A 21,263-nucleotide genomic window follows, 5' to 3' on the forward strand; every position below is an offset into this window, starting at 1 on the left:
GCCCAGGCCCGGGAATTGAACCCCAGACCCCCTGCTCTGCAGGCAAGCGCTCTACCGACTGAGCTTATCCTGTCGCAGTTAAGACCGCATCTGTGAGTCAACACCAAAATCCTTGTTCTAGGACCTCACCAGTCTACCAGGTTTTGAGTATGCCCCATGGTTTGCTTATTTAAAAAAAGGCCAATGTTTGTTTAACTGATCTGCTTTAAAAAAAAATTTGACAACACACTTCTGGTGATTAGTTGAGTTCATTGGAGTGTCCAGAACAAGCTAGCTTAGTGGTACTAAATTTCGTGGGTCTTCAATTTCACGGGTTTTTTTTAGATGAAAAAAGGCAGGATGCACTGATGTAAGTTACCTATTCATTTTCCTCTTTAAATGTTCCATTGTTCGTTCTTGTTTCCTCCCCATAATGGTCCTTGGTCACCTGCAATGAAAGCAAATAGTGATGTCAAGAATACAATATTGAAGTATTTACATTTGGTGAAAAAACTTGTGTATTTAGTTAAGTTCAGTGCTAAAAATTAAAAACGTAATGGTACCTGTTCCTATTTTATTAGCAGATTGGGTTTTGGCTTTTCAACACTGCAAACTCATCTTTTAACAGAGCTATGCACAAGAGAAAATAAGAGAAAAAAATGCTAAGTGCATACATGTTGAAATGTCTCACACTCTGTCAGTGAATCAGATTGGTTTGACTCTATCTATGACTACACTTGCCTCTTTGATGATTTCTGTGGCCTCAGGCGAAAGTGTTTTGGGTACAGTCTTCTTTATCTTACTGTGCAAAAAACAACATATCATTAGTCTGTCCCCTCTATCAAGAAGTGCACTTCCGAAATAGACATAAAATATGATAAACTATAAGAATAGTTCTGGTTGTGAGCTCAAGGAAAACAATGGTTTATCGTACTTAACTTAAAAGTAAAAAGGTATAGTTCCTTTTAAAAATTTTAATCAATACACATTGCAGAATGAGTGTTCTGATCAACAAATTTTAATGAGTAAAATCAGTAAAAAAAGACTCACCTTTTTTAAAGCTGGCAATAAAATGTGTCCATCTACAGGTCACCTGGGGTTTGGTACTTCTTGCTGTCTGAGTGTCCACATAAAAGGGTGAGATCTCTTTGGGTAACTTGCATTATAAAGTGTTGGAGAGATCATCAGGGCTAAATTATCAAAGCATTTTCTGGCAACTTTCCCACCATCAGTAAGTCACTCATTTCATGCTGGAAGAAAAAGCAATAATTCACAATTGAGTATTGCCTGTCTTTCTTTCATAAGTAGGTTGTCTGGGTGAACGTAGTCTTGAATAGAACTGCTGTTGACAAGTGACTGATGTTTCGACAACCTGTACGGTAGTCATCTTCAGAGTCAAGGTGAGTTGTATCACATCAGTTGATGGTATTAAATTCTGGTTATTGATCTGATTGGTCAATTAAGTCATCATGTCATTGGTTGGCTGTCAGTTAAGTTGTGATGTTATTGGCTGTGAAGACTCATAATGTCATAATTTGGTGCATTTCGATCTGTCTACTGTAACAGTTAAACAGTCGGGTATTGTTAGTTAAATTATCAGTTGTCCAGTCATTCTCTCATAGTTAGTTTTGCTTGAGTCAGTCAATAAGTTGTTTGTACAGTGCCGGTAACTGTTGTCTTTGTTACGAGTCTGATGCCAGTGAGGTCATATAAACATTGTTAGACGCAGCTACATGAATAGCAAATTTATATCATGCCTTATAGTTGTAACTGCAGTAAAACCCCAATAACTTAGACTCGGACAACTTGAACTCCCAGCTAACTCAGACTAAGTCCAGTTTCCCTTGAACTTTAAACCCACTTTTCAGTCATTTTTACTAAGTTAACTCGAACTCGGATAACTCAAATTCCTTGCTAACTCAAACTAAATTCTAAATTCCCTTGTAACTCTACTCGGATGCCATTTCATTAGCTGTTCTTGATGTATAATCAATAAAACCACTAAACCTAACACTACTGCAACAGCAATTTGATATTGATTGGTCAAACAAACTGATCACGTTTAATCATAACATAGCTCAATCATGTTACAAATAAGTTAAATTTTATACTGTACACTGAAGTGCTGAAAAATCAGCACCAAATTATTAAGATGGCAAATTTGACATTCAATATTGACCCCGACAACTCAAACCTCCACGAACTCAAACTGTTTTTCATAATAACAAGTTTCAAAAGGATATATAGGTGGCCCCAATCAAAGCTTGTGTCTCTTCAAATCTACACAGGGTTCACACAGTCTTGAAAAGTCCTGGAAATTTAGGGGAAAGCCTGGAAAGTCCTTGAATTTTCTTCAACTTTGAATGTAGTGGCCTGGAAAGAGGTTTTTGATGCTTTTTGGTTGTCCAAGATAGAATATTAAGTCATAGCTCAGAGAATTTAAAGGTTATTTACATACATAAAGTGCTCTATGTCTTATGCAATAATTAACTATCAGTTAAGACAAGACGTGAACTGAAAAATGTAGAAGAGAAGTTGGTAAAACAAACAGTTCAAGCCTTAAAGTCTTATTAGAATAGACTAGGAATGTGCATTTTTGTACAATCGGTGAAATTATATTCCTAGTAGGTGGTCCTTGAAAATCTAATGTGGTCCTTGAAAAGTCCTTGAAAGTCCTGGAAAACTGGTTGCAATTTTTTGTATGAACCCTGCTACAGCTGACTTCCAATAACTCAAACTAACGAGATAAATCATGATACAAAGTTTGAGTTATCACTGTATAGGAACAAATTAAGACAGCCTTTTTATCATTTGTACATATACTACTAACCTTCAATTTTGAAATGCATTTTGTACTCTATATTATATATTTTTTAACAAAGATGGAGTACAAATAGAGCAATATTTTAACGCGGCCAAAATGATTATCCTACAACAGAAGATAAATGTAATTACTGGTCTGTGTGTCCTTAATTACTCAAGTTCTCCAACTAATTAGTCGTGTTCCTGTTCATAGTTTACTCCTTCTCGCACAGCTGTAGGTACAACTTAGTCACTCGCCTGGATGAATATCAGCTTCATGATTTCAGCCACTCTGTTTACCATGTAGGTCTGGAATTGTCATTTTTGATAAAATTCAGTATACAATACTCCACAATCTATCTGACCAAGGTGTCCAGCTTCTTCCAGTGAGAACTTATGGGTGTATCCCTTACTAATGTATTCCTTTATCACTGCACAGTACCAGTGGCACCTTGTCTACCAAAGGCTTTTAACTTCCAGACATTCTCTACTGGGTCATGCAGTTTCTAGTCTCCTACGCAGCTGTTAGGGCAAGAGTCAGGCAGTTTTCCCAAACCCCATGATGCATGTTCAAACCAACATACATTCCTTTCCTACATGTTTTGTGGTTTTGTATGATTGGACCAATAAGCACCTCATTTAGTTTTTATTGTATACACTGCACCAACAGAGCGGTTTCACTTGACTGTCGTAAAACCAAAACCAAAATAAATACACTAGCCAACCAAAGGGTGTAGTAAAACCAAAACCAAACCAATTCCTCAATTACTTTCGACGGTCAAGTGAAAACTGCTCTAACAGGAAAGACTGCATCGTCTTTCACAGGAAAATAACTGCCGGCATATGACAGGTTATTTAAAAGAGACAGGACAAAACTAAATGAAAATTATGGAAAGCAGCAATTATTAGTGTTTTATTTGTTGATCTATTCCTACAAGCAAAAATGAGTCAACAGATTTAGGCTGGGAGTCATTTGATTGTCACTGGATATTGATGTGAGGAAATATGACAAGGATAGTCATTTGTTTGTTTGAAATAAAGTGTTGACAAGGTAACATGCGACTCATAAGTTTGTGATAGTGTGTACCATGACCATTGATGGTTTGCCTTAACAAAAGAGGTTTTCCTTCTTTTCTTTTTTGCACGTACATTAAGTATGCAGTGCACAGAGAATTTCAAAATTTGACTTAGCAAATCTTTTCTTGGCTGCTCTGAGTGTAATAAATTTATTTTTAAAAAAACATGGATTTCGATGACATGAAGCTGGTCTAGTATATTACATGTATTTCCCGAGTTTTACATTTTGTGCGATTTTTCAGACAGAATTTGATCTCCGATGCAGTTTACCACTGATTTTCTTTGACCTCTCTTAAAGACAAGCTTTTTATGCAACTTTACCTTAATATCAGTAAAAATTTTGAATTTTTTTGGCCTTTTCTGAAATAGCTAGATCAGAATAACTCATATGTGTATCTGTGATTATAATGATTTCCTGCTTTGTTTTAAAAACCCATAAACCCAAATTTGGATACAGCCAAATTAGAATGCTTCTTCAAAATCTGCCATTTTGTTATGAAAGACAACAGGTACCATCTTGTGAAATGAAAGAAGCAAGGTGATTGGTGGACATTTCTTGCAAACATTCGCAAGAAAATGAAAGCTGCACTTTGATTGGCTGTATTCCGGGAAAGGAATGTATGTCAGTTTGAAGCGGCCAGTTGTGGGGGTGGGGATTGCATTGTGTAAGTCTGGCCCAAGTTGCGGTGAATTAAGGAGACTATGCAGATTCTTGCCACAGCTTGTAAAGTTGACACTGATCACCTTGGATGTAAAGTGTCCCTGCACCATGCAACCACTCCAGTAACCACCCAGCCCAGTGGGTCACGCAATGCCTTCAAATGGTTGTCAGATGAGTTAGACTTTCTAACTTCACCTCACCTCACACTTCACGAAAAGTAATCCATATACTTTCCTACAAGAATGGAGAGTGTTTTGAACTGTAACACAGGGATCTGTATACCTTCCAGGTGAAAACGTCGTTTATTGATGTTCTCGGGAAGACACATTCTTGGTATTTGTAAATTACCTGCCACAAGTCCTTTTTCTGCTCTGATGATGTTTTCTTTATACCACTAGCTGACAACAACTCAAAGTGCACCAATGGGAATTTTTTTCTATTTTTTTTTCCCAACAACAGTGTTCATGGATGGCTGTCATGTCCCTGTGGTTCCGGACTGTTCATAATGCCTTTGCTGATAAAAGTTCCTCGAGACATGTTGTTTAGTAACACATAGGTTATTATGACGATCAACTTGGGGCAACATGCAGTCAAAGGATTTGCAGGAGGTTTGGTTACACTTGCATATTGCCTCATTGCTCTCGGACTTTGAGAAAATCATGTCCCTTCATCCTAATATAGGATGTTGGCCTGTGCTGCTTGTATCTAAAAAGGAGGGGTTCCTGTGAAGCAGAGCCATCATTTTGGCAGGGGGGTCATACTAGAGTTGGTGGTGTCACTTGTCACTTCTAAACATACAAAAAATATTCTTGACTCGCACTGGTCACATAAAACAATTTGTTCGGCTTAACTAAACATGTATCTCAGCAAGCCAGTTTGAAATACTTTATTGTTCACAATTGGAAAGTTGGTGATCCTTCAAATAGCGCAGGCATTGCTTGAACATTAATTTTTTGTTTTCTCAGAGTTCTGATTGTTAACACTCAAATCTTCACCCTTGGTATGAAATGCACTAGTTTGCCCCCTTAAATTTGAAACCAGGCCTTTGATAGTTTCTTAACAACAACAACAAATCCCGGCACCAACAAGAGTTACTGAGTCAGACTCTTAAGTCACGACCCCCGGGTAATTTTATTCCATTGTATTTTTATCACACGCTAAATTTTAGAATTTTTCAATTTTCTAATAATTTTGCCTGTAACAACATTTTTAGCCAGAGAGTGTTTTTTAATATCACATCAATATGCATAGTCCCTATTCAACAGCTTTGGCCTGTTAAGCTGCGTTCTAGTTTGTAAAACAGCTCACTGTTGACATAATGACGATGTTCCCAGCGCTATAGTACACTGAATAGGACAAATTATTGTAGACAACATTTTAGACTCTGACTTTGACATCAATCGAGTTAGAGCGGTTTTCACTTGACTGTCGAAAGGGATTGGTTTTGGTTTTGGTTTTGGTTTTACTACGCCCTTTGGTTGGCTAGTGTATTTACTTTGGTTTTGGTTTTACGACAGTCAAGTGAAAACCGCTCTATGCAGAGAACAGTTATTGGTTACGTAATGTGTAATGAGCAACTGTGTCAAGACTTTTGGGTACATTCAATGAGCATAGTTCGCGGAATAATGTCTTGGTGAAGATAAGAGATGTTAAGTTTGATGATGCTAGTACCCTGTTTTTATTTTCAGCAAAATCTTCACTTAGCCTTGTTTCATCCTAACCCCATTTTTATTTTTAAGACCGTATTGTGTAGCTCTTGCACTGATAAATCAAGGACCATCGTAGCCCTATTTCAGGTAAGACTGGCACAGCCCTACAAGTTACTTACAGTCTATAAGCATTTGAGCACTTTATGCTTTTAAAACATTAATTCAACTTTAAGCAAACACTCCAAGTATATTGCACAAAAAATGGCACGACATGAGTCTCAGAGGAGTTAACTAAACCTTAAAGAAAGACCTAAATCACTTTTCTCCTGAAAAATGTCAAAAGATAATCTAGTAGAAAGGTAGACTTGCCTACAAGTCGATCTAACAAGTCGAGCTCAAAATTTTTCAAGAGCGCTAAGTGCAAGTGGTAGATTTTTTATGTTTTCTGCTGCAATGAGCGAGCAAGCGAGTTGGAGCTCGACTTGTTTCCACTGCAAAAATCACATCTAGTGACGTCATTTTGGCATCCCTATTATGTGTGTCATCATGTGTGTGTGTTGTCGTAAGCTGTCAAAGTATGTCAAAAAAAGTCCAGAACCGGAAATGAGAAGCACAGGACTTTGAGAAAGTCTAGTAGAAAGGTTAAAAGTGATCACCTAATAGGAAAATGCTTTGGCTTTTAAAAAAACTCTCTTAACTCAATTTTTAAGGAAATTATGGAGTAGAGTCTGGAGAATTTGTATGTGGATATGTTAGAGGTCAAAATTAAATTCAGGTGATAAAATTTTTCATCTATGTTGATAGCCCTGATTCATGAATAATTAGTACTAGGAGACAAAGGAACTTGAGAATCAACCTGGGTTAAAAATTTTTAACCTAAGGTCAAGTTTTAAGGGTTCTCTCTCCTTATCCATCTATGAGTTCTCAGCCATTGAAAGGAATGTAAAATATATATTAAGGGTAATATACCTATAGTGAAACTAATGTACTTACTTCTTTTTAAACAAATCCCTTCTGAGGGTCTACAGTTGCAGCAATTCTTCAGAAATCACCATTTCTCCTTCCTTTCCACAACATAGAGTCAAAACATTCCTGTGAAAAGAAATAACAATTTATTAATGCCACAAAGCCTTCTTCATTCACTGTTACAGCACCCAAATAGCTGTCTCACACTTGAGGGTTACACCTCTGGAGTTAACATAGGCTGTTCAAAGACTGTCTTTTTTCTCCTTAAAGATCGTCGAGTGCGCGAATGAAAATGAAAAATGCAGCACAAACGCAAGGGGGTGCATGCATTGTGCATGCATGAGCAGACCACTATTTGTAGGAAGCTATTTGCAGGTCACTTGGTGGGCTCTCGGCCAATGAAAAGGAACAAAAATTTGCATTGAATGATATACACGTGTGGCATACCATACATGTATACGCCACCACTGCATTAAGTTTGAGAATAAACTCTTGCCTCCAAGGACAAGTAGATCTTATTCTTGATAAATACATGTAAACTAAAATCACTCTCGTCCATTAGACAAGTGGAAGTCAAACATCTTATCACACCCTTTGTTATCAACAATCAACTGTTTAGAAAGCCTAGAAACACACCAAGGAATGCAGATTTCAATGCAAAATATATTTAAAATTTTAGAACAAGTCAGGGTGTATTAAGAGGTAACCTTGTAGCTTTGAAGTAATATATAATCAAGCATGAGACGCAGTGTTTCATCACCAGATGAAACACCGAGAAAAGAGTTAAAAATACAATGCTTGCTATTACTTCTCATAAGAAGGAGAAATTAGGATGCAAAAAATTAGGCAATTTTTCATCTGATTTCCAAACACTCATTAAACATTAGTTTCCTTTGCATTTTTTTATGAATTATTAATGAGATTGAGAAGATCTTTTAAACATTAAGGAAATAACCATAACAAGACAATCCAAAAAAATAGGTCTGCAATGAGTACAAAACGTTTTGAGCCTTTCGTTATTCAAGTATATAGATAACTGTTCCCATTTTGTGTGATGTAATTGGAAGTTCTTTGTACACTGTTGCTCTCCCGGGGAGGGTGATCGTGCACATGGTGTCTTTTTGAACAGGAAGCCTTAAAAAAGAGTGTGGAGGTTGGCAGTGAGTGGTTTACATTAAACTTTAGAGGTACCAACAAATATTTTCACACAACTCTAATTTCCCCTGGGTATCTCTATATTAGTAGAGGTTAGTTGTCATAATCTCGTACACAGATCTCTTGTTGACGAGGCTGAAGGCAAGATCTGGTCAAACCTGATTTGTACACGCGAATGCCTGTCAGGAATGTAACAGACGCTAAACGAGCGCATGCTTGAAATAAATCCATAAAATGGTGGCCGCTTTTCGACGTATTAAACAACTGAAATTGACAGAGCAGTGAAATTTTCTCTTTCTGGTTATATGGACATCTTAAGTATGAACCAACTAATTTGTTGTTGTCGATAATCTTTTTAACATCAAATTCAGTGCAGCAGTTAGTTTAAATTTAATTATCATAGTGGGCGCTAAAGGCTCAAAGCAGTAGGGGTCAACTTCATGCGATAATTTTTTTACCCTCTTCAAAAGTCTTTATATTGATACTGAGAGAAAACTTCAAAAGGTCCACAAAGACAAGAATAAAAATGGTTTTACAAGTTATAGTGAGGCGGAAAACTACTTCTTCAGGAGTAAAGTAGGCTTGTGAATTTATTCAGGGTGTAGAAATTTGGAATTCCTGGCAGGCTACTAGGTGTCTGGAACAGCTGCCAGCCACACTCTCTTCCCTCGAGAAGCATTGCAAGATGAACTTTGACAAATATGTGAAACAAAGAACAACAATAACAACAACAAGAACCGAAGAGAAAAAGGACAGACCAACCCACACTCTAACTAGTTGTCCAACAAAAGGTTTCAAGATGTCTTAACTAATTTAATCTATTTCTGATTGTTTGAATCAAAACCTAGTCGCTGTTGCCCTATTAGCACAGCGAAAGAGAATCCACTGAAAAATTCATATGAAATCACCATAATTTATTCTTGAAATTGTTCAGCATATACAATAGGTATAATGCAGTCAATCATAGCAAATAAAAAGCCACCAAGATGAGTTCAACATCTGAGTAATGAAGATGAAATGATCAGGATTAGTTTTCTTTAAGATGTATGGTCATGTTCGTGATTTACACAATCGGGTAGTGATTTACTGTATCTGGTCAGCGCTCTATATCTTTCAAACAGCTAAGGGTAAAAAAAGAGGGCTCAGGGCTCATAACTTTTAGATGGTGCTTGGACCAAAGAAATATTTGCTCAGTGAAGTCCCATTTCTGCCTGGTTAAAAAAAGTTGACATAAGACAGCTTGTAAGCCCAAAACTAACAATTACTTGACTTTAGTCATGGTTAGAATGTTTAAAAAAGTGGCTCAGTGGATTAACGGCTTAGATAGCCTCTGGTCACTGATTTACATAAAACTCAAAATACGGGGCACAGCAGCAACTTACTTGAACAATGATGAAAACTAGCTACAATGTGTAGCAATTGGAAAATGCTGATAAACCTCTACCTGGGTTTGCTAACTGTTTGATCTTTTTCAGTGTTGAATGAACAAAACATTTAAAATTAGACATAAGGTTGAGTGAACTATTGCAATTTTATGCTCAAACTAACAGTCTGTCTAAGGTCTTATCATTAACGTGTGGCTTGAAGTCACTAAAATTTTCTTGCGCCTAGACCTTGGGCATGTGGAAAAAGTGAAAACACTATCTGCTTTATGTCCAATGATTACACAATTGTCCATTATTTTCTAGTAATATTATTATTTAATGTTAAATCTGTGAGCCCAAAAATTAAACATTGTTCATTTTGGTTACACAGGCTTATAATCACATCCTGCATGTATATAGCCCAACTGATTTAATCTCACCGCAAAGTCATACATGTAAAGCAAAGGAACTAATTTAACACTTAATAATAATTATTATAGTTTGAATAACATTACAGTTTGGGTGTGAACAGCAAAAAGCACCCTCAAAATAATTGATCATGCTAGCCTGAGGAAACAGCCAAGATTTGTGTGAAGCCACCTTTCGTTTCCCCGCATACCAACCATTTATTTTCTTTTAACTTTGTTGCACTTTTTCTCTGTATTGTACCTTTTGTAAATGCTATGCTCTATTGTGTTGACTTTTTTGTTTTACATTACCTGTGAGTTTAACTGGTTCTTACTTAAGGACAATTAAGCCAAGATTACTCCAGAAAATTACAATTCTACAGCAAAGAACAGTCGTTGTACTGCTATAAAGAACTTTGATTAAAAACTTAGAGAAAAGAAAGATCTAATTGGAGACTTTTGCTACCTGGAAGTACTCGAACGATTCCTGAACTGTTTGACAAAAAAAATGTGAACAAAGAACCATCGAGTTTTTACGGCGCTGGATCTGACCGAATGTTGGGAAATGATAAGGGAGTGGGCGTACCTGTTTTTACAAACCGCAAAATAAAGACTACCAAAAAGCGAAACAAGCCAGAGTGACCCTGAGTGAAAGGGCAACATCGCATTACATTTCGGTCGGCAAGGCTTACATTAGGTTTTCTCCCCGTCGCTACCTATCACGGTCAGACCGGAAACAATTTCCACTGTACATAAATAAAAGCAAGTATACTTCAGTCTTACTTGAGGGGCATTTCGCATCCTGTAACACTGCATTTCCTGTGACCAGACCTCATGCATTGAGTAATGTTATAATAGACAAGTAAGTTTTCTTAGGGGGATAAATTGTGTATAGTTTCTTCGTGAGGCCCCTTTGAGTGATTCTGTACCTTCCAGTTACATTGCAAGTCTCGTAATTTAGAAACTACTCGAGACATCTTAAATTAAGTGATAAAATGTCAATTGGCAATGGCTTACAAGGGCTCACTTGTCGAGCTGCCTTTGTTTGGAACTTATTGGGTCTAAGTGCATGTTTACAATTTGGGCAATCACCTTGTAATCACAATCAAGAACATCATGTACAGCTACCTTTTTGCTAGCATGCACTGAGTTTAGACTAGTCCCTTATTCTCCCTGCATGTGATTTAAGAACACTAGGTTTAACATACATACACAAAGTTCACTACACTCAGTACCTTTCACGGACATTACTCTTTTCCGTGACAAGAATAATCCAGGTAAGCCCTTCTGTACCGCCCTTTAAAGTTTTGCTTAAAATTTCAGGTGAAGGTTTGTGCCTGATTACTGCATTTGAAGTCGCTTTCAAAACAGCAAAGAGCAAACATTTTAACACAATAAAAAGCTGTTACAAAACAGTTTCAGTTGTTTGTTTGTTTGTGCAATAAAGTCGTGAATATTCAATACTCAATGATTTTGCTTTAATAAATTGCTGTAATACATGTAAGTCTGTGATTGTACATACAAAATTTTATATTTAAATTACTTTTCTCAGACCATTCAACAGCTGTAGGAAGCTAATATTTTTGTTGCAGCAGAAGGGTTCAGATTCACTTGCCCTTTTGATTTGGCAGTATTGTTTTTCATGAGCCATTCCAGCCAAAACTAAATGTTATAGCGCTGTTTATGTCGGTCCGTTTAAACATTTTCTTATGGGACAGTGTCCTCATTATGAGCACATGCGGGCGTCATCTTTTTTTTTTCTTAAAAAGACAATAGAACTATCATATGTAATTAAAATTGCACTACAAAATTTCCTTCCAGACCTCACCGCCAATGGAGATTTGTTGTTTACATTCTCTAGACTTATTATTTTAGACTTTCAAAGTCTTTCCTCTTATTTACAATTTTGCTCACAGCACAAAGACTTTTCGTGTTTTTGTCGCTAGCTTGACCGCCTCGTGACCCGAAAAGCTCGTCCCACTCGCTTTTAAAGCAGCCTTTCTGCTGTGCAACTGGAGTCAGAGGTTAATTTGTGGCAAATGCAAGTCCAGTAATATTTGCTCGTGTTCTGGCCTCAAAAGTTTGAAAGATATAAACAAAAATGCAATCTCAACTCGATGAAGCATCAAAAAGGTTAGTCAAACATTATAATATGATTTCATTGCACTCTTTTCTCAAAACATGTTCTGCCTGTTTGCTTGATTTTGTCAGCAGTAGGACGGTTTATTAAAAAGCTTACTAACACATTGTTCCAACACATTGTGCTTCGCAAAGCTTAATTCCACAAGATCTCCTCAGTCACATCCATGTCTCAATGGTTTCTTTCTTACATAGTATTTACTGCTGCTGTTCCATTTCTGTGTATTCCTTTCACTATTATCTGAGCTTGTATGAAAGCTGGCGGGAGAAATAAGGGCTTGCCTTCTTTTGATCCTCCAGCCAAAGGCAAAGAAAATAACACCAAAAAATCCCAATTTTGCCAAATTGAAACATGACAGGAAAAATTTATCCTTGATCTGTAATTCTGAGAAGTTTTAGTGTAGGTTCTCTTACTCTCCTCACATCGTTTGAATTCGCAACATTCTGTCAGAAAGTCAAACAGGATACTGTTTCTTTAAGCCATTCAGTTGTTTTGGTAACCCATTTGGAAATCTTGATGAGCGGTTCGCCAATTATTTTGTGTTAGCTGTTCAGAATACTGATAACAATAGACCTGTTAAAACGGGTTACAATCCATTAATATTTGCAAACCTGTATGGTAGCTGTGCATTTCATCCATTTAAAAGGAAAGCCTGTGGTGTACATTTTTGCACAAGAGGTCACAACTTCTAATAAGAAGTCAGGCTTTGTCTGTTTATATCAACTAACTGACTTAGTGAATATGGGCGTGGAATTGAAGATTATTCCTACTCCAAAACATTGGCAACAATCAGTGCCAGTGGATCTGTTTCTGTACGTTATCTGCTTACTTGGGAGAAAAAAAGACGTTCTCAAAGTCCTTCACTTCTCGTTTCTGGTTCTGGTAGTAGACCCCAGCACAAAGGACTTTTACCCCCTGCAGTGCGCCAAATTTACAGGAGGAAATTTCCTCCTCATAACTTCAGCTGTCATGATCCAAATTCAAATTAAGACGATGATTGCAGCAGTTCTATATTTTTTAACTGCAGGTTGTATTAATTCGGTTATTTTGTGTTCAACATCTCCTCTATATCACCTGTATTTGAATACAAAGCCGAGTGCGATGTGTTCTATCAAATTGGTTATGGAAAGCTATTTTAAAACTTCAAAGATGTTGGCAAACATCTCTGCAGTGGAAAGGATGTGTTTTTGTCAGCACCAGCAGAGAGCAAGTAACTCAGGCAAGAGCTTGACATTTCAAATTGCTCCTTATGTTTTTGATTTATAACAGTATGGGGAAAGAGATGAAATTTAGCCCATTTGTTTGGTTGTTGTACCATGGATAGCACGTCTGTTAGCCTTAGATTCTGATCCCTCGATTTGATCTTTTCTGGCAGCTGACAGATAAAAGTGCATTGAGCATGTACATCATGAAAAATTTCTTCTAACCTTCACAACTTTTTTGGTTAGTTTTTCGTTCCAATCAGTGCAGTTTCGGCAATTTTGCAAATCCGAATGAGTAAATACACAACTGACCAGAAATTCCAAATTATTAACAAGTTTTCATTTTCTCCGCACCTGTAAACAGTCACCTCCTTTTTTTAATGGGGCAGGATTCTCTATTGATTCACCACATTGTTGGCAAACATTGTCAGGAAGAGCAACGTGCAGTGAAGTTTTAGTGGAATTCTTTCTTCCTTCCAACTTGTGAGACTGGCGAGAGCCAGATTTTTCATGCAAAGAAAATATTACCGAACAGTCTGTTCTTATTTTGGCATACTTTGACAGCTCTGCCCAGTCTGGATGCAAATAGCTCGCGCTAAAACGATGTCAATTGATGCAATTTTCGTCAAGGGACAGAAGTTGAGCTCCCAGTGTCTCACACACTTTACCACAGAAAACGTAAAAAATTACTAGCTTGTGCTTTGCGCTCGAGAAAAATTTTGAGCTCAACTTGTGGGCAAGTCTAGAGAGAATACTTAATAATTATTCCTCAAGCCCAAATGGGCTCTGAGTCAATAGCCCATGAGCCTGAAGGCCGAATGGGCTATTGACTCAGAGGCCATGAGGGCGAGAGGAATAATTGTTTTTAATGGTAAAATCCAACTAGTTGGTCAAAAACATAGAGACAAAACAACTTTAGCTAGTAAAATGTGATTCAGCCACCATTGTTTTGGTTCTCAAAGCCGGCACTTATTGCTACTAGTGGGCTATAAGATATAGCCTAGTAGTAGCTCAACCAATCAGAAGGCAGCATTGATAATAGACCACTAGTTGGATGTTACTAATTAAAACTGAATATCCCAAGAGCCTGACACTGTGCTGCAAGACAGTCAAGCCTCTACTTTCAAGCAGTTGCTAAGGCTCGTTAGGTTTAGTTTGTAAGAATGGTTTATACTGTGCAGTATGAGGCATTTTGACATCTGTTAAATGTCATTTCTTAATCATTACAGATATAAGACATTCAGGGATGTTACTAAGATTTCAAGTTACCGGGTAAATACAACAAGAAGGCGGAGAATAAAACGGCTAGAGATTATTTTTCTTTTGGTTCTATTTTTCTTCTATTTTCCCATGAAAGAAGCCAGGGGCCATGTTCATACTAGCAGGGGAAATCCTTGCCCTCTTAATGACAGCCCTGGCATTATTTTGCATTAACTACACCGGTACTTAATAATAAATAACTTTTCTCACTTACCACCAATTACAGAAGAAAGCATTCTGTCAGATTGACATTAATATCCAACTCCTTGTCCTATTTTTGGGGTGTTTGATTATCTTTTTGCTAAAAGAGAAAAGACCACGTAAGTCTCTAGCTGCTAAGTTAAAAGAAATTATAGATTGGAAACATAACAAATCATTTGTTCCAAAACATTTTGGCTGAATTGCTCAGCTTTCGTCAATCGAAAGTGTGTGGTTGCACACCAGTCACATGATCTTAGGATGGTCAGGTGACAGGATGAGTGGAACATGGATGTTTGGTTTCCCCAGCCCTGCCTCATCCTGGTTAAAAGAGGAGCATCTTGTCTCAATCTCTACAGCCTCCTTGATCCTCCTGTCAAGGGAACTGTCTTGCAAAAGTATAATCCTTACTAGGTTTCTTGTGCGTTTTCCATTAAATCATCTCTTATTCAGGCAAAATTATCCAATATCAAGAACTTTTTTATATGTAATGCTACTAGTGAACTCAGCACAATTGCAACGATGACTCAGAGAAGAGAAAATCCAAAAAGTATCAGGTAACTTAATAAGCAAAACAAACACTCTGAATTGCTCAACTAACTTTGTCAAACTTGATTGTTTCATCGACAGCAATTGTCATGACTTTGATGTTGTCCGAAATACCCATACAGAGGCTCACCTCATACAAAGCATATCCGGGAGTGTTTAAAACATGAAATGACTTTCTTAAACAGTAAAAACTCCCTCTTTTTCTGTCATGTCCAGTTGTTATTTCTTTACCTTCCATGAACTGGCTAAATGTATTTTCTGCTGGTATGTTTCAATTCTCTACAGGGCTCTCTGGCACCTTCTGATTGGTTAATCTACACCATAAATTTGTCCGCGTAGAATGCATTCTTTCTCTCTCTCTCGCATTCCAGTTTCTGACGTGTTTACTGTTCGTTTTATCGCAGAGATGTCTGATTTAGAGTCAGTTGTAGAGGAATTGAAACCTAAAGATCCTTCAGCGAACCTTAAACCTCAAAGTTCAGAGCTGGTTGATGAAGTATTTTCGTTGTTTAAAGGATATCTTAATACTAAACTTGAGGCACAAGCAAAAATAATAGAAGGTCAGTCAAAAATACAGAGGTCCACCTCGGAATTCAAATTCAAAGGTAACAGGAAACAATTTGAGGTTAACACCAAGCTAGAAAGTCTTCTCTCCAGAACTAAGGCTAGAGCTGACAACCCAAGTCAGGAGCCTGACCTTGGCACAGGAAGCTGAGTAGATCATTCGCAAGAGGCAGAAATTAATAAAGATTGCAGACCGCAGCAAGGACAGTTGGTTGATCGTTCAAGAATATGAGTCAGACGACCTCGCATCGAACTCCGAAGACGAGAAACGCCTTAAGAAAGCAGACATTTATCTTTTAGTTTATTATTATTTGCCACACAATAATTACAAAAAATATAGGAAAAGAAGGAAAAAAGAAGTGGCGAGGAGACCTAACAGAAACTATAGGAGCTTATTAGAGGTTAGGCCTTCTCGAACTACGGGCTAGAGCTGTTTCACATCAATTGAAGAAAAGATGGCAAAAATTTGAAGATGGAAAGATTTTCATACTAACTCAATAATTTAAATTTCAGTTTTTTCTTAAAAGAGGAAAGGGACTGAGAGTTGATGACCTCATTGTCAAGTGAATTAAAAAACTTAGGCCCTTGAAAAAAGGGCGAGAACTTCTTATTGTTTGTACGACAATACAGTAGACGGTAGGCCCGGGAATTTCTTGTGTTGTAAGAGTGGAATTGATTGCTTTGAGAGAAATTGTTATTAAACCTTGGAGGTAAGAATGAATTTTTGCAAGAATACATAAATTGGCCCAGTTGAAGCAAATGGATATCATTAAATTTTAGTATACCAAGGTCCTTAAAGATGGGGTCTGTATGATTATTGCAATGTGATTTATTAATAATTTATTATTCTAATAATGCACTTTTAAAGGATAACAAGGCGGCGGAGATTGGTTTTATATTGCAGTGGTAAAAAATAAGGATAAATTAACTAATAGTGGAGCATACGTAGAGACGTTTTACGAAGGAAAGAAGCTGCATCTAGATATTATACCGATTGACTTCGCAACTTTATTTGCAACGAATGATATTTCCGACTTCCAATTTAAGTTTTCATCCAAAATTACGCCTAGAAAATTTGTCTCCTTTACTTTAACAATATTTTGATTATCTATACTTATTTGAATATTACAAATTGAACACTTTGTCTTGGTTTAAAGACCATAAACTTAGTGTTTTTAAGATTTAGAGAAAGCTTGTTTGCTTTAAACCACAATGACAGTTTGTCCGTCTCCAAGTTTAACATATCTGAAAGATAGTTCAGATCTTTATGTGACATGAATAGCAGAAATGAAGAGGAAAAACTCTGAAAGGTTGAAGTTGGGTTCTTCAAAACATTTTCAAGTCTGACTGATAATCAGCTTTTTGCGGTAGTATTTTTCCTTTATCTGCTTTACTTTGTTATTTCTCACTTGGTTTGAATGCCTGAGCATCTAACCATCAAATAGTGTTGTTTGTTTTGTCTGTATTACATTTAAGAGGAAAATAATTTATGTTTGTTTGAGCAAAGCAAATTAGAATGTAAATGTATTTTCCGCTGGTATGTTTCATTTTTTGGCACCTTCTGATTGGTTAATCTACACCATAAATTCGTCTGCGAAGAATGCGTTCTTTCTCTCTCACACATTCCACTTTCTGACATGTTTACCATTCGTTTTCCCGCTCTCCCACCCTGTTAATATTGTTTATAATATTTCAGACTAATTCGCATTTCTGTCTTTTTTTGAAGGCTAATTACTATAATTGCAAGTTGCCTTAGTTTTTCTCTCGCTATTAGAACCCAGGATGCACGGGAGTAGGTTTCTTTGTTCAGAGCTGCGAAGGCATAAACTGCCTTATTGTTCCGCCTGTTTGCTTATTTAAATTGTTAGAGCCGTTAATTATCTTTTTCTTCATGAAGCTGTTGCCACGGTTGGTGTTCCTTTCTGGCCCGTCGTCATATCTAGAAAATTTTTTAATTTCATCATAGATTACAATCTCTTTATTGAAAGGTATGTATTAGAACATGGTAGAAACACACACTCCTTATTTGGATATGAAAGAAGGTTCCATGGACATATTTTGGCCATTAGAACAGATTTTAGGTAGTTTAGTTTATAATTGTTTATTCGTTGGTTTGTCTTATTTCCTAGGAGATGCTGGTCTCTTCTGCTGCTGTATTCAGTAATATTGGTCATCATCTGGTTTTATGATTCGTCCTTTTGGAGTTATATTTGCCAGTCCTGAGGCTTTTCTTTGTTCATTGTTTAAATATGAGACTCACGAGAAACACTGGCCATTTTTATTATTGTCTTATTGCGTGATCATCAATGTGTTTTGACAGGCACTGGCCGACATTTTCTGGAGGATTGATTCTAGTGGCGCTGGCCTCAAGGAATCACTTTGGCAAAAAATAAAAAGAAAAAGAAAAGAAAAGATCGCTTGCCCCTTCTTTTACTTATCTTTTCCCTTTTTGTTTTTCTTGTTTCAGGCTTTCAATTCTTATCCTGCATGGAAGAATCTGCCAGACTGTGTAAAGCCTGACACCACTGGAATTTTTCATTTCCTCATGAGATCTAGAGTCGATTCGAATGCTGAGAGATATCTAAAAGAAATTCGCAGACATGTATATCCATGAAGATATTTCCAGAAGATTAGAGGTTACTGGTCATTTAGGCATTTAACAACAATGTTATTTTCTTGAACTATTAATCGTTCATATGCACTGTTTTGTTAGTCTGTAATAAACCACGTTGGTATGGAATGCCTGAGCATCCAACCATCACTGTACTGCACACCCTGTTTATTACAACTGATAGCAACTTTTTTTTACTTTGGAATTTTTACTTCTTCATCCTCACGTACGTTAAAGTTGACGGTAGTTCTGTTTTGTAACACGCGCTGCCATCTTGATGTCTCTGCTGACACTGCAGTTGATTTCCCCACAGAAGTGCTCTTTTCGGCAGGTATGATGAGCTTGCGTGCACAATAATTTTAGTCATTTTGCCATTTCACCATTTTGTGTTTTAAAGAAGCCCTTCACATCCTGCACATAGTGTTCTACATTCTAGTTTGGTGCTCCTTCAATCTAGTATCCAGAGCTCTAGCTGTTTCTGTTATGTAATCATGCTCACAGCCCTTACATTAAACATGATAGATTACACAAAATAATCCAGTCCTCACATTACATTGCTGTAGAGATTGGGCTGTTGAATACTGTTGTTGTTGTTATTGTTGTGTGTGCGTTTTTAGGGAAAAAAAACTTAGGAGAAACATGCCTGTGACCGTGCTGCTGTGAATTGTCAACTAATGTAAGTAGGGTTTCCTATTTGAAACCACTGCAACAGATAGCAAGCAATAATAAGAACTTTACTAACCAGATTTTTAAGGGCCATTTTGTCCTTTTCGGGATTGTCCTTTTATCTGCAGTCCTCTGCACCTTGATATCTTTCCTGGCTCTAACTTCTTCATTGATTATGCTCAGGAAAAATTCATTTATTGTTCACCTGTGTGCAATGAAAGTAAAATGAAATATTATAAATTATTGATAGGGAATGAGCTTTGAGATTAATTTCTTTCTAAACAAAGAGGTCTTGCAGTGGTCACAATGTTCATGTCTATTTTCTAATGTCAAATACATTTGTAATCTTCAATAATTTGAATGGGCTCCTATTTCATGGAAATCAGTTTTAACTCAAAGAAAAAACAGAGCAGTTACCACCTGTTTTACTACAATTCTTCATTTTCACCGTCACGCAATAAACATGGCACAAAAAAATAAATTGGAAACCGTCCAGTGGAAGAAGCCAAGAAAATGAAATGGTGTGAGAGACTAATATATAAACAATTTGTCCAAATCTCAGGTCTTCGTGGCCCACAGTTTCTGAGTTATTTGCCGAAACGTTTCACACACCTTTGTAGAGCTTTGTATGGAGACGCCATATTAGTGGACAGTTTTGGTCCATTGATGTAGCCACCAGAAATCAACAAAAAACATCTGGAGTTCACTTTTTCTATAAAAGCTCTTCCTTTTCACTTGAGAGCTAGCAAACATGCGCATAAACACATCTTTTAATACTTGAAATGATTAAACTGCTGAAATCAAGAGAGACTTTTTTCAATGAGACAGCATTCCCATTTTGGTGTCAGGCACCGTGAAAACTCGGAAGTTAAAATTGCTGTATTTTTTAAATGAAACATGCATCGGGACTGCAAACTTGTACAAAGATTTATTTTCCATTTATCTTCAACCTTGTGTAAAATAAGAATACATAAAACCTTGCTTGTTTTGACTTTGCAATTTGATGACGTCATTGTGAATACCATCAATATATCCTTACATGTCTTTCTTAGCAAAGTCCATTGAAATTGTATCGTGATGTTACTTGAGTTTTTAAACGTCCCATTTACACTGTACATTATCGAACGTTCATATAAGCTTAATAATAATTAAAAGCACATGTGCTCCCCTTATTCCAAACTAATTCTTCCAGGGCTTCAGCATTCAAAACTACTGCTTAACCAAACAATTTAAGTCATCAGAATAGAAGAAACGATCGCCCTTTTACGTCCCATTTTTTTTTGAGAAAATATTTAAAGTAATAAGCTTAAGTTTACGTTGTATAAGCTTCACTTCATTCAAGCCCTGATCAACAAACCCTTTAATTTACCTGGCCAAAAAACATTTGAGTCTGTCCTTTGGTGGTCTTCGTTAAAGAAGTTTCGGGCTATAACCGATTAAAAACGTAATAATGACCGCTGTACACTGGTTATAGTCCAACTATAGTCCCCTGTTGAGGATTATTCCCTTCTACACAACTTACTGCTGCAGTGAGCGGCCATCTTGGTTTCAACTTCCTTGCAGTGAAACCTGGGATAGAGTGGTGTGTACGAGGAGGGGGTGTGTTGGGGGGCAGGGATAACACCCTAGCCTTCCCTGCTCGGTGTATTTGAAAAGTAGATTTTCCAAATTTTTTGGTTCAATTTTACGTTTAATTTTTATGGTACACCGTTTAATTCAAACACAGTAATAGTATCAACGACTACATTTGAATTAAGATGAAATCTCTCCCTGACCATCTTGGTTATTCTTTAAAATTTAGAAAAGAATTCTCAGGAAATATCCCTTCTCTCTTAGATTGATAGTGCACCAAAACGACATTGTCAATAACCTCTCCTTCATATGGGAAGGGGTTGGGATTACCGGGTTACCCTAAAATTTGCAATGCGTTTGTTGGTGATGCCACAGCGCTTTGTCGCGCGAGTGATCAAGTCCATTCGAGGAGCGAGGTAGCGTGGACACACGCGCGCCAAT

At 37.0% G+C, this 21,263-nt stretch overlaps 2 long non-coding RNA genes across 2 annotated transcripts; both read right to left on the reverse strand.

Annotated features, from left to right (window-relative positions):
* Nucleotides 1–684: 684 nt before the first annotated feature.
* Nucleotides 685–7,235, reverse strand: LOC140952703 (uncharacterized). Its single transcript, XR_012167382.1, has 3 exons — nucleotides 7,162–7,235; nucleotides 1,030–1,229; nucleotides 685–781 (listed from the first exon to the last, which is right to left on the reverse strand). It is a non-coding gene; the product is annotated as an uncharacterized lncRNA (long non-coding RNA).
* Nucleotides 7,236–14,926: 7,691 nt separating this feature from the next.
* Nucleotides 14,927–20,733, reverse strand: LOC140951648 (uncharacterized). The gene is made up of 3 exons (XR_012167312.1): nucleotides 20,620–20,733; nucleotides 19,327–19,455; nucleotides 14,927–14,963 (listed from the first exon to the last, which is right to left on the reverse strand). It is a non-coding gene; the product is annotated as an uncharacterized lncRNA (long non-coding RNA).
* Nucleotides 20,734–21,263: the final 530 nt, after the last annotated feature.

The sequence above is a fragment of the Porites lutea genome, chromosome 11, assembly GCF_958299795.1.
Source record: "Porites lutea chromosome 11, jaPorLute2.1, whole genome shotgun sequence".
In the NCBI taxonomy this organism is placed as follows: Eukaryota; Metazoa; Cnidaria; class Anthozoa; order Scleractinia; family Poritidae; genus Porites; species Porites lutea.